Genomic DNA, 13,269 nt, shown 5'->3' with positions numbered 1-13,269 from the left:
CATAGAATATATAGAATAATACTAGAAACTATCTAGAACAGCAGAGAAAGAGAAAAAAAGTAAATGTGGAAGACAAGTTAAGAGACATGGGAGATAGAAAAAGAAGGCCTAACGTGCATGTAACTGGAGAACCAAAGAGAGGAGATAGCAGAGGTAATATCTGGAGAGAGTGGCTGAGAATTTTCCACAATTCATAAAAGATAACAATCTACAAATTCAAGAAGTTTAATTAGTTCCAACCAGAATTAATAATATTATCATAGAGTAGAAAAAAGGAATTAAAATTCCAGACCAAAGAGAAAAAAAGTCAAGTGAAGGTCTTGGAATTAAGACCTTAGAACCTTAGAACATCTAAGGTTCTTATATTGTCCAGATTAACATTATATTTGAAACAATGCATGTTACAATTTTTTTAATGGAAAAATGACTTTTATTTCTTATTTTTTATAAACATATAATGTATTTTTATCCCCAGGAGTACAGGTCTGTGAATTGCCAGGTTTACACACTTCACAGCGCTCACCATAGCACATACCCTCCCCAATGTCCATAATCCCCCTCCCCCTCCCCAACCCCACCTCCCCTCAGCAATCCCCAGTTTGTTTTGTGCGATTAAGAGTCACTTATGGTTTGTCTCCCTCCCAATCCCATCTTGTTTCATTTATTCTTCTCCTATCCCCCTAACCCCCCATGTTGCATCTCCATATCCTCATATCAGGGAGATCATATGATAGTTGTCTTTCTCTGATTGACTTATTTCACGAAGCATGATACCCTCTAGTTCCATCCACGTCATCGCAAATGGCAAGATTTCATTTCTTTTGATGGTTGCATAGTATTCCATTGTGTATATATACCACATCTTCTTTATCCATTCATCTGTTGATGGACATCTAGGTTCTTTCCATAGTTTGGCTATTGTAGACATTGCTGCTATAAACATTCAGGTGCACGTGCCCCTTTGGATCACTATGTTTGTATCTTTAGGGTAAATACCCAGTAGTGCAATTGCTGGGTCATAGGGTAGTTCTATTTTGCATGTTACAATTTTAAAGGTAACTATTAACATAACAGAAAATAGTATGTAACTTAAAATCACTATAGTAGAGTAGGCAAAGGAGAAAAACATTAAAAAGGGAGGAAAAATAGAAAGCATAAAATAGTAAGAACCTCCCATTCTTTCTTGAAACCATGCTATCTTTCCCACCACTACACAGAAAGTGCTCGTTAGATTACTAATGACCAAGAGCCAATCGTCATTTTTCAGTATTTAATTTACTCGTTCCATCAGAAATAAGTGTCATATATATTTCCTTCTTAATAAACTAGATTCACTAAGGCTCCAAGTTTTCTGTACACCTCACTGGTCTCTCCTCTTTTGTCTCATTTACTGCTTCTTGTGTCCCAGAATTCTTAAAATTGTAGTCTCAAGGTTCAGTGCTGGTTCCCTTCTCTATCTACCCTCAATTTGTGGATAATCTTATCTAATCTCATGGTTTTAGTAACACACCTGCATTGTATAATACAGCAGCCACCAGTCACCCATACCTATATATATATATTAATTAAAATTAAATTTAAAAAAACCTCAGCACTTGGGTCACACTAACCACATTTGAAGTGCTCAGTAGCCATAAGCTCCTAGTGGTTACCATATTGCACAGTGTAAAAATAAAACATTTCCATCATAACAGAAATTTCTATTGATCTAGACAATGACAACTTCCACAGTAACATTTCTAGCCAACATTTCTCTCCTGGATTTAACATTTGCATATCCAACTGCCTACTTAACATCTTCTTTTTTTTTTTTTAGATTTTGTTTATTTATTTAGAGACAGCGTGCAAGCAGGGGGAGAGGGAAAGGGGGAGAGAGAGAGAGAGACTCCTAGGCAAAGTCCCTGCTGAGCTCAGAGCCCAATGTGGAGCTCGATCTCATGACCCTGAGATCACGATCTGAGGCAAAATCAAGAGTTGGATGCTCAACCGACTAAGCTACCCAGGTGCTCCCATCTTTTTTTTATTAATACAATTGGCATATAACATTGCCTTAGTTTTAGATGAACAATATAATTACTTGATATACATATATATTCTTCTTAACATTTTTATTTGGATATAATAGACAACCAACATTCAAAACTGAACTTTTAATTTTTTCCCCAAAAAAGTATCCTACTGATTGTTTTCCTGATTTCAGTTGCAGGCATTACCATCCTTCTGGCTATTCAGGCCAAAATCCTCAGAAGTATTCACGACTTCTTTTTCTCAGTGTACATTCAATCCATTAGGAAAATAGTCTTGGCTTTCTCTTCAAGTATATCCTGGGTCTGGAAACCATCACTTGTTATCAAGTTCTACAACAGTTTTCTGATGGAGTTCCTTGCTTCTACCCTTATGCCCTTCCTGTCTACTCTGTACACAGCAGGTAGAGTTGTAGAAGAGGTATAGAGAAGCTCACCCAATTGGTTTTTATCACTGGGGGAAGTGCTATTAGACCCAGTGGGTAGAGACTAGGGATGTTGCTAAATATCCTACAATGAATAAAACAGCCTCCTACAGCAAAGAATTATTCAGTCCAAAATGTCAATAGTTCTGAAGTTGAGAAACCCTGCTCTACGCAGGTAAAGTAAGAGGTTGTGAAAGGAATGGACAGGAGAGGATCTTAAATGGTGATGGCAATATTGCATTTTTCAACTTGATTCTGCTTATATGGCCATTTACTTTATAATTATATATTTGTTTTATGCACTTAAAAAGAAAAGATTTTATTTATTTGACAGAGAGAGAGCACACGTAGAGTGGCAGGCAGAGGGAGAGGGAGAAGCAGGCTCTCTGCTGAGCAGGGAGACTGATGCGGGACTTGATCCCAGGATGACCCGAGCGGAAGGCAGCCGCTTAACCGACTGATCCATCCAGGTGCCCCTTTATGCACTTTTCTAAATGGATGTTGTATTTCAGAAATAAGCAGACACACACACAAAAAGCAAACTCCATAAAGTGAAATAAATAGGTTTTAACATTTAAAGCAAGTGCTTTACCTTTATTCTTCACCTCTAAGTTACTATGACTATCCTCATTTTATAAATAAGGATACAAGGCACAGAGAAGTTAACTGATTACAAGTTAGTAAGTGGGAGAGTTAGAATTCAAACCCAGGCAGTCTAAGCTCAGAGCCTGTCTGTATTCTTTGCCATTATGCTGTGCTTCTTTCCTGTTCTTTGCCCTTTGTCTCTCTTATTTTTCACCTTCTGTTTCTTATTGCCAGGCTGCTTAACAAGTATAGTTTTATTGGTGCTGTATTTGTTTAATGGAGTCTTATGTCTGCCATTGGTATTTTTCTAAAAATAGCATTTAGAACATAGTAGAAAGAAAACACTTTGAGTCAGCAATGCTTACCTGCCACTCACTACTTATGTAATTGAAGATTAACCACTTAACCTTCATGAATCTATTTTCCCAACTATGAAACTGAAACAATAGCATCCACCCCACTGGTGTGGTTGAAAATTAAATGAAATGATGCATCTTATACTTAGTACTTTGTAACAGGAAAATAAATGTTCAAACCCACTATTATTCCTCTCAGAAAACAAATGAAAAGACTTGTTGGTTTGTTTGGTTTTTATTTTAAAACATATGCAGCCTCTTGAGGTTAACTTCTTCGAGTGAAAAATTCTGCAGTAATGAGGTAAGAGGTAGGCAAAAGTCAAAATGCCACTAGTAAGTGACATAGATTTTGGTAACATATTCTATCCCCAGAATATGTGCATTTTCTTTCCTCTGTCATTCCTTTCCATTTCCCTCTTCTGTTTTCCCGCCCAGCATTTAAGCCAAAGGTCTCATTAACTTATTAGTCTCACTAGAAACAAATAATGTTAAAGAAGTACCTTATGTAATAGTGATTTTTCAAAAAAAAATGAAATCAAAATCCTACCATCTCCAGCCCTGAAGGGCTTTATTTCTGTGTCATTCTATAGAGCACACAAGCAAAAATGATTATCTATTTTAAGATGAGACAGCTAAAATACTGAGTAATGGCAAACCCTGAACAATATATTCATTCAACAACTTCTCACCGAGCCTCTACAATGTACTGAAGTACTGAGAAAAAAAAAATTTTTAACTTATGGTTCCCAACCTTAATAAACTTAAAAAATATTATTATTTAAGAAGCCTAGAAGTCAGGTAACTTGTTCTAAATCACTTAAATAATAAAACCTAGTAGGATGTCAATTACCAATTTTGATATTCAGTTCACCATTTTACTTTTAATTAAAGCAATTGCTGGTCCTAGCTCCTAAATTAACTTTCTAATAGAGCAGTGCAAAATCTATTTTTTTTTAAAGATTTTATTTATTTATTTGACAGAGAGAGATCACAAGTAGACAGAGAGGCAGGCAGACAGAGAGAGAGGGAAGCAGGCTCACCACTGAGCAGAGAGCCCGATGCGGGACTCGATCCCAGGACCCTGAGATCACGACCCGAGCCGAAGGCAGCGGCCTAACCCACTGAGCCACCCAGGCGCCCCAAGTTTACTCGACTGTTTAAAACACAGATTCACAAAATGCATTGTACGTATTTAGATGTGAAGCATCAGAAATGATCCTGAATGTAAAGGGTACATTATTCAAGGGTAATTGCTATTAATCTTCCATTAAGATGGAAGAAACTGAGGCAAGGTTAAGTAATTTCACAAAAATAGAGTTAGCTGAGAAGCAGAAACACAAACTTGATCTTTCAGTTACTTCCTCCCTCTACATAATAAAACTAATTAATAATTCAGTTGACTTGTCTGGTCTTAAATTTTAAAACGGAAAAGCAGTATTTTTCAAGATTACTTTGAACCACTAATTATAAAACTAGTATTGATAGTCCTATTAAATTCCTTAATTTAAAACTGTCAGTGACTACTTAGCCTGAAAAAAGTGCTTCCTGGGTATAAAGAGTGACAATATTCTATATAAAATATCAACAGGGTGCCTGGGTGGCTCAGTGGTTTAAGCTGCTGCCTTCAGCTCAGGTCATGATCTCAGGGTCCTGGGATCGAGTCCTGCATCGGGCTCCCTGCTCCACGGGGAGCCTGCTTCCCTCTCATTCTCTCTCTGCCTGCCTCTCTGTCTACTTGTGATCTCTCTCTGTCAAATAAATAAATAAAATCTTAAAAAAAAAAAACTTTAAAATACCAACAAAAAATAAATTTTAAATTAAGATGGACATAGCACAGAAATTAAAAACTTAAAAAGTAAAGATATTATAAAGAAGTTATTCTGTGTATTGGTTTGATATGATTTCAAATCTACTTGTTTACAACCTAAGTGAATCATTTTAATCTGTTTATGACAAAGCCAAAAAAAAAAAAATGTTGTTTTAGAAGTAAAGTTGTTTTAAAAAAAAAAAAAGTTGTTATTTTGATATAAGAACAAAGTAAGCTGTGCTAGGATGTTATTTCATCTGTTTTCATGGATAAGAACTCAGGAGCTTATTTGTTTATCAATAAAAACATAGGAAGAAGCAACTATGGCAAGGGGATATCCGTACTATAAATAGTGAGTTAGGGAGAACTATCAGATTGTTGGGTATGGGCAAGGTGACTCTAGTGATCTAAAATAGCTCTCTAAAGACCTGGGGGCAATCAGATCCTGCTGGGGCCAAGGATACTTTTATCTGCAGTGGTAAAAGCCATGCAGCAGCCGGAAAGATCATCTTGCCCATCAACAGACACAATAACCATCCCTAGCAACATGCTCTAACAACAGGAGACTTCTACTTTTGTGCAGGAAGCTGGACATTTGCTCTGGTTGGCTCAGCTGTCTTTCCCAAGTATCACCTCCAAAAAGGTACACCTTAAATAAGTTTAGAATTTATTCCTTTCATCTCCTCTGGTCTTGAATGAGAGTATAATTAATTTATCACCGATTTGGAGTATGACTTTATTGGCTTTTCAAGAGGCATCATTCTGTATACTACTGGCTTGTGAAATTCCCACAGCGAACCTCTGTTAAATAAACCATTGGCAAATACAATCTCAGTCTCAGCATTAACTTGCCTTCTGGAAAAAACCAAGTTACTAGCTTTACAGAATTTTTAAAACATTCAGTTTTAACAATTAAATATTTTAGGAATTGAAAAGATGATTGTCAGCCAGTATCCTTTCATCAAAAAGAATAATAAGAACTGTGGGGCTATTCATTCAAGAAAATCTAATGCACATAAAAACTTTTCTAAAAACCTATAAATTCATTTGTACAAACATTTAGAAGCATGCCAGGTACTGTTAAATTCTGTATAGAAGTTTGCTATCATTTCTGTACTTAATAAAACTAAACTTAATGAAATTTGTATACTGTGGGAGAAAAGTCATAATAGAATTGCTAAGAAATACTAGAGAAAAAATTAAATTTTGACTGGTAGATACAACCTTATTGCTCCTCAATCTCTAAAAACTGATAAAATCATCTTAAGAAAGTATTGCCAGGGTATTCCTTTATTTGAATTATACACAATGCTTAATTTGGGGCATGGCCTACACTGGTTCATCAAGTAGAGTGTGGTAGTTGAAAGCTCATGTGTCAGACTGTCTGGGTTTGAATCCTGGCTCTGCTATTTTCTATGTGACTTTGTTCAACTGATTTAAACTCCCTAAGACTCACTGGTTCAGGGAATAAAAAAAGTACTAGTCTTATAGGGTTTGAGATTTGAGATAATGTACATAATGTTCCTTCACTCACAGTGAGTGTTCAACAAACACAGCTATCATTTTATTATGAGTTTGGCTCTTTAAAGTAGTTAGCAAAATTATGTGTTGGCTTAACTTAGTGGTATGAATAAAATCAGCTGATGTATCTATATGCCTTTAGTATAAAGTGAGTAAACTCTGTGAGGTAAGAAAGATAAAGAAGTTGAGTTTCACAGTTTTACTGAACTGTCACAAAAAGAAAAGACCTAAAGGGAAGAAGTCATTTCTGAAGAAGAAAATTGGATGTCACTTTGGAGAAAAACTCAGGGAAAAAGAAAAATCAATAAATAAGTAGTGGGAGTTGCGACTAACATTTATTTACTGAACACCTATTCCTGGCCTAAGTTTTTACATGTTATTTAATTGCAACTAATATTAGAATTTGGAAAAAAGGTATTACCTTCAAATTATAAAAAAAGAAACTGAAACTCATAAGTAACTTGTCGTGTATCTATTGGCTAGTAAAGCCACAGCTGGGATGGAAACCAGGTTACTTAGGTCCCAAATGATACTTCCAGTTTACTGTGATGTCTGCCCAGACTTCCGTTTTTAACCAATACACTTTGCAATATTGGTTCTTATACTAAACTGAGAATGCGACTGAGTTTAGGAAGAGAGGATTCTTTTAACTCCTGGAAATCAATACTTTTGCTAAAATTAAATATTAGAAAACCCAGAATAAGAAAAATCTAGAAAGGTCCTGGTATTTCAGTCAGCCTTACCAAAAAATGATAATCAAAGTTAGGGAAAATCTGAGGGGTGTTCAGGATTTGACATAAAGTTTCCAGTTTAATCACATATGTGTATTTGTTCTGAGCAAATCTGAAATGTTGTGGTGTTGTCAGATTAGCTCTTTATTCCAAACAAGCAAGAACAATGACACTATCTCAGTGATCTAAATAAGCCTTAAATGAGTCCAAACCCCATAATGCCTTTCCAGGATTTAATACTATTCAAGTAAATACAAAGAATTGTAAGAAAATTGGTAATTTTCAGTTGCCTCAATTAGTCAAATAGCTTGACTTCAAATACCCCAAAAATGCTCTTTCAAAGGAAATGTAATACCTTTTGGAAGTCTTGATGAGTACAACTACAAGATATTCTCAAGTTTGATGAATTTAAGAGGCAAATTAGAGGTCCAGAGCTAATGCTACATAGATAATAACACAAAATAGCACTGTATAATTAACTAAAATGTTAAATACTTCTATACCATTAATATGCCACAGACAACACCGATACAGGTATCTAAACATACAAGATGACATAAACAGATAAATTCACTTCTAACGGCTCAAACCCGAGGTTTTAAAAATTTTTTGTAGTTTAAAGATTTTATTTATTTATTTATTTGAGAGAGAGAGTGAGAGAGAGAATGAGAGAGGGAACACAAGCATGGGGAGTGGGAGAGGGAGAAGCAGGCTTCCCCTTGAGCTGGGATCCTAATGCGGGACTCGATCCCAGAACCCTGGGATCATGACCTGAGACAAAGGCAGCCACTTAATGACCAAGCCACCCAGGCACCCCAGTCCTCTGAGTTTTAAAACAAAGTCGCAGAAACAAGACTATTAATGTCAAAGTTAAATCATTTAATAATATATCCCACTTACTTTAAAATTGGTTCAGTATGGAGTCTCAAAAGGAAAATAACAGTTTACTGAACTGCTTGCTGATATCTGCACTGAAAAATACTTTTCTCCATAAAAAGGACATAGAAAGCCACTAAAGAAAGTTCATTTGACATAAATTCTTAAAAGGTATTGACTTTAAGTTTTACTATTAGGCAAAGAAGACATCCAGATGGCCAACAGACACATGAAAAAGTGCTCCACATCACTTGTCATTAGGGAAATAAAAATCAAAACCACAAAGAGATGCCACCTCACACCAGTCAGAATGGCTAAAATTAACAAGTCAGGAAACAACAGATGTTAGTGAGGATGCGGAGAAAGGGGAACCCTCCTACACTATTGCTGGGAATGCAAGCTGGTGCAGCCACTCTGGAAAACAGCATGGAGGTTCCTCAAAAAGTTGAAAATAGAGCTACCCCATGACCCAGAAATCGCACTACTGGATATTTACCCTAAAGATACAAATGTAGTGATCTGAAGGGGCACGTGCACCCAAATGTTTATATCAGCAATCTCCACAACAGCCAAACTATGGAAAGAACCTAGATGTCCATCAACAGATGAATGGATAAAGAAGATATGTTATATATATACAATGGAATACTAAGTAGCCATTAAAAGAAATGAAGTCTTGCCGTTTGCAACGATGTGGATGGAACTAGTGGGTGTTAGGCGGAGTGAAATAAGTCAATTGGAGAAAAACAATTATCAGATGATCTCTGATATGAGGAATTTGAGAGGCAGGGCAGGGGGTTGTGGGGGGTAGAAAAGGAAAAAATGAAACAAGATGGGATTGGGATGGAGACAAACCATTAAGAGACTCTTAATCCCATGAAACAAACTGAGGGTTGCTGGAGGGTGGGGCGGTAGGGATAAGGTGTCTGGGTTATGGACGTTGGGGAGGTATGTGCTATGGTGATTGCTGTGAAATGTGTAAGCCTGATGATTCACATTATTTGCCCTGGGGCAAATAATACATTATATGTTAATAAAAATAATTTTAAAAAAAGGTACTGATTGTAAATATCAGTATATTTCAAAGGATGTCAGCTCGTTTCCACACTAGGCTCAGAAGTGTCTTTTCACAATTCTTTGCAAAAGCCAATCTACAGTGTCTAGCTAAGATGCTAGCATCCATCTGCAATAGGACCCATCAATTTTAGCTCAAATAAATGTAGAGTTGACCCCTGAACAAAGCAGAGGTTAGGGGAGCCAACCTCACCGCCCCCAACCCCACAGCTGAAAATGCACATGTAACTTTTGACTCTCCCAAAACTTTAGTAAAGCCCACTTTTGACTGAAAGCCTTACTGATAGCATATGCAGTTGATTAACTCATATTTTGTAAATTGTACGCATTATACACCGTATTCTTACACTAAAAGCTATAGAAAACAAAATGTTATTAAGAAAATCATAAGGAAAATACATCTACAATACTATACTGTAAAAAATTCACATATAACTGGACCTCTGAAGTTCAAACTTGTGTTAAGGGTCAGTTGTATTATGGACCCAGCATACAAGTATTTATATGTTCTTTCTCAAAGACTGAAAATTAGTCTTACCTAATACCTCTGCATATGGTAGAAGTTCAAATACTGTATTTACATTCAGCTTAGCAGAGCAGGGGTTCACAAATTTTTTCTGTAAAGGGCCAAATAACAAATATTTTCGACTTTGTGAGCCTTATCATCTCTGCAGCTACTCAACTCTGTATTTTATAATTTTTTTAAAAGATTTTGTTTATTTATTTGACAGAGATCACAAGTAGGCAGAGAGGCAGACAGAGAGAGAGGAAGAAGCAGGCTCCCTGACGAGCAGGGAGCCCAGTGTGGGGCTCGATCCCAGGACCCCGGGATCATGACCTGCGCCGAAGGCAGAGGCTTTAACCAATTGAGCCACCCAGGTACCCCTCAACTCTGTATTTTAGCACAGAAGACAATATTTAAATGAGTAAGCATGGCAGTGTTCCAATAAAACTTTTTAAAACTTTTTTCAATTTTTAAAAATACTTTTATTTATTTGACAGAGAGAGCACAAGCAGGAGTTAGAACAGAGTGATAGGGAGAAGCAGGCTCCCTGTTGAGCAGGAAGCCTAAGGTGGGGCTCCCTGGGATCACGACCTCAGCAGAAGGCAGACACTTAACCGACTGCCCCCCAATAAAACGTAATAAAAAATAAATACATCTGGGGGCAATGGTCAGAGCAAATCTGGTCATAGTTTGGCCACTTCTGTACTATGCCAATATAAAAGCCAATGGAACCACAGCATAAAAAAGGCAGCTTGGTGAAAGAAGTTATGCTATGTATACATGTTTTCGTCTATAGAAGTCTGCAACTGCTATAGTGTCTGGTAACAAACTTATCTCATACTCTTCCTTATGAATCATTTAAAAAAAATTTTTTTAGATTTTATTTATTTATTTGACAGAGAGAGAGAGAGAGTAGGCAGAGAGGCAGGCAGAGGGAGAGAGGAGGAAGCAGGCTCCCCGCTGAGCAGAGAGCCCGATGTGGGCTCGATCCCAGGACCTGGAGATCATAACCCGAGCTGAAGGCAGAGGCTTAACCCACTGAGCCACCCAGGTGCCCCAGATGAAAAATGCTTAATAACAAGTTGACAATAGAAGGAAAAAACCCTCTTTTTTGTTTAAGAATCATTTAATGGTCAGCCAATAAGAGTTGTAAAGCTCCAATTCTGAGGAGACTGATAGAACATGCTTCCAAACTGATCAATAAATGCTTCAAAAGCTGTTAAATTTTACTGTGCTGGAGGGCAATGCAGTCCAATAAAGAAATTACCAGCCAAAACAATGCAGTGGGAACACTAAATGCTCTCCAGTTATGTTTATGCAGTAAGAAAGAATGTTGATGAAGGACTGAAATTTAAGTGTATTATAAAATGCAGGCCCAGTAGAAGTTTTTAATCTCCTAATTATTTTTTTAACTTTTATGCTTATATCTCCTTTTTAAAAAATACTATAAATTATTATTTTATTTTGTAATTCAGGTGGGTATTCCCAACCTCCTATGCTGTTTACCCTTTACTGTAAATATGTAGGGTACTGTAAAATCACAATTAGCATGCTATTTTTATATGACTGAGATATACAGCATTTAGGATTGAGAGAAGCAATCTAAGGCTAAGGGTTCCCAGAGGGTAGGTGGGAAAGGAAAGGTCACATGTTAATTTGCTACCAACCTTTTATATTACTATGAAGTTTGTAGAGATTTTTCTTTAAGTTAAGGCAGGGGTTTCTTTGACCTATTGAGAAATTTTAAAACTTTCCCTTCAGCGGCTGCCTATTATTTTGTATAGGTAAGCATTAAAAAAAAAAAAAAAAAGAGTAACAGGTTAGAGTTTGCTGCTGTACTGATCTCAGCAATAGATTATGGCAGTGCTTCAGAGTCATGAAAATTAGGTTTTAGTCGAGTTGGACATTAACTGGCTGGCTGGCTGGTCATGCGCGAGGCAGTTTCTCCAACTTGGTGGACCTTAGTTTCCTCATCAGTAAAGTGAAGAGAATGTGCCTAACTAGCTATTCTCAAAGGCCTCTTCCAGCTCTAGTATTCTAAGCTAAGACATAAAATCACCTATCAAGACACCCGCTCTCACATTTGAGCCGGGGAAAAGAGAGGCGAGGACTTAATTCTTTCGGCCCCCACCCATCTGTGGTCCTAGCCCCAGACACTGAAGTGTTCCCTCCCAGGATTTCCTTTCTCCAGCTCTTCCCCACTCGGGACAGAGAAGGCTCTCCCGTTCTCGCAAGAATTCCAGTTCTCCTTCTCACCCGGGTGTTTACCCACCATCACCCTCAGGCTCAAACACGCACCGATGCCCCATAGCCCCTTGAACTCTCTCTGCTCCCGCGGGAGTCACCAGAGCCGAGAGGAGCGCGCGTCGCCCTTCTGGAGTGGTCTCCTCAGTCCCCGACTTTGTACTCACAGATCCCCCCAAAAGCAATTGTTCCGACGCGTTTTACTAAAGAACTTCCCCGGTGACAGCCGGCTCCACAGCAAGCTCAGCGGTTCCCGCCGCTTGCTCTCTATCCCCTCCGCCCGCGCCGAGGGGTCATTTTATAAGACCGGTGAACATGCCCTACCTGCTTCCGCCAAGCCCCCAGTCTCCGAGAAGTCGGAGACCCTATCCCAAATCCTCTCAACTTGCTGTAGCAGGGTTTCTCCTCTCCTCAACAGGAAGAGGCAATAGCTTAAGCCGCGGGGACCGGCGGGGGTTGGAGTTCTGAGCGCGTTAAGTCGGCCGCCGCTGTCAAACCGACCGCCCCCTGGGGACTACAACTCCCAGAGGTCTCTGCGAGAGCCACCACGCCTCTCGCCGCAGAGCCCCTGTTCTCCAGCTTTAGAAGGCGGGGAGGTTCAGGTTCACAAATCTCATCTCTGCTCGGTGATGTTTGGCGTTGTGTGAGATGCTTGCCAGACGACCAAAGTCACCTAGAAGAAGAAATGCCATCTCCTGCAGTCCTTACACCTCCAGAGGTTACTTAGGAGGGGGTTAACGTGACATCTCCATCTAGAGCTGACCTCCCATTATCAGTCTCTTCTCAGGCTCTTCTGGCTTGTGTTCTGTACTGTCGTCACGTGCCTGAATCCCACGGACAGCGAGAGAAACTGGTTTGAAAAATGTTGGGTTGGCATTCTCACTCTTTTAGCTGGACACTTAATTTGTTGTTGTTGTTCTGTTGTTGTTGTTGTTGTTGTTATTATTATTATTATTATTATTATTATTTTAATGCGTTGACAAATTCGTCCCTAGGCGAGAAGAGGGGCTTTGGGAGTATTTTAACCCATTCTTCACATCCCTAGTAATTTCAACCAAAGGCCCCCGAGATTAACCTGTAATCTAAGTAAAATTAGTGTGCTTGTTGTAAAAAGTCAGCTC

The 13,269-nt window shown here is 38.3% G+C and overlaps 1 protein-coding gene across 2 annotated transcripts in view; it reads right to left on the bottom strand.

Moving 5' to 3' along the window:
• The window catches only part of SLC38A9 (solute carrier family 38 member 9), an 86,770-nt gene extending 74,179 nt beyond the window's left edge, over positions 1-12,591 (bottom strand). For both annotated transcript variants that reach the window (XM_046000077.1, XM_046000078.1), the window contains exon 1: positions 12,473-12,591. The gene's annotated coding sequence lies outside the window, so the exon portion shown is untranslated. The remainder of the gene's footprint in view (positions 1-12,472) is intronic.
• Positions 12,592-13,269: the final 678 nt, after the last annotated feature.

Source organism: Meles meles, chromosome 3 (assembly GCF_922984935.1).
Source record: "Meles meles chromosome 3, mMelMel3.1 paternal haplotype, whole genome shotgun sequence".
Taxonomy (NCBI): domain Eukaryota; kingdom Metazoa; phylum Chordata; class Mammalia; order Carnivora; family Mustelidae; genus Meles; species Meles meles.
This window is presented reverse-complemented; position numbering and strand designations above follow the sequence as displayed.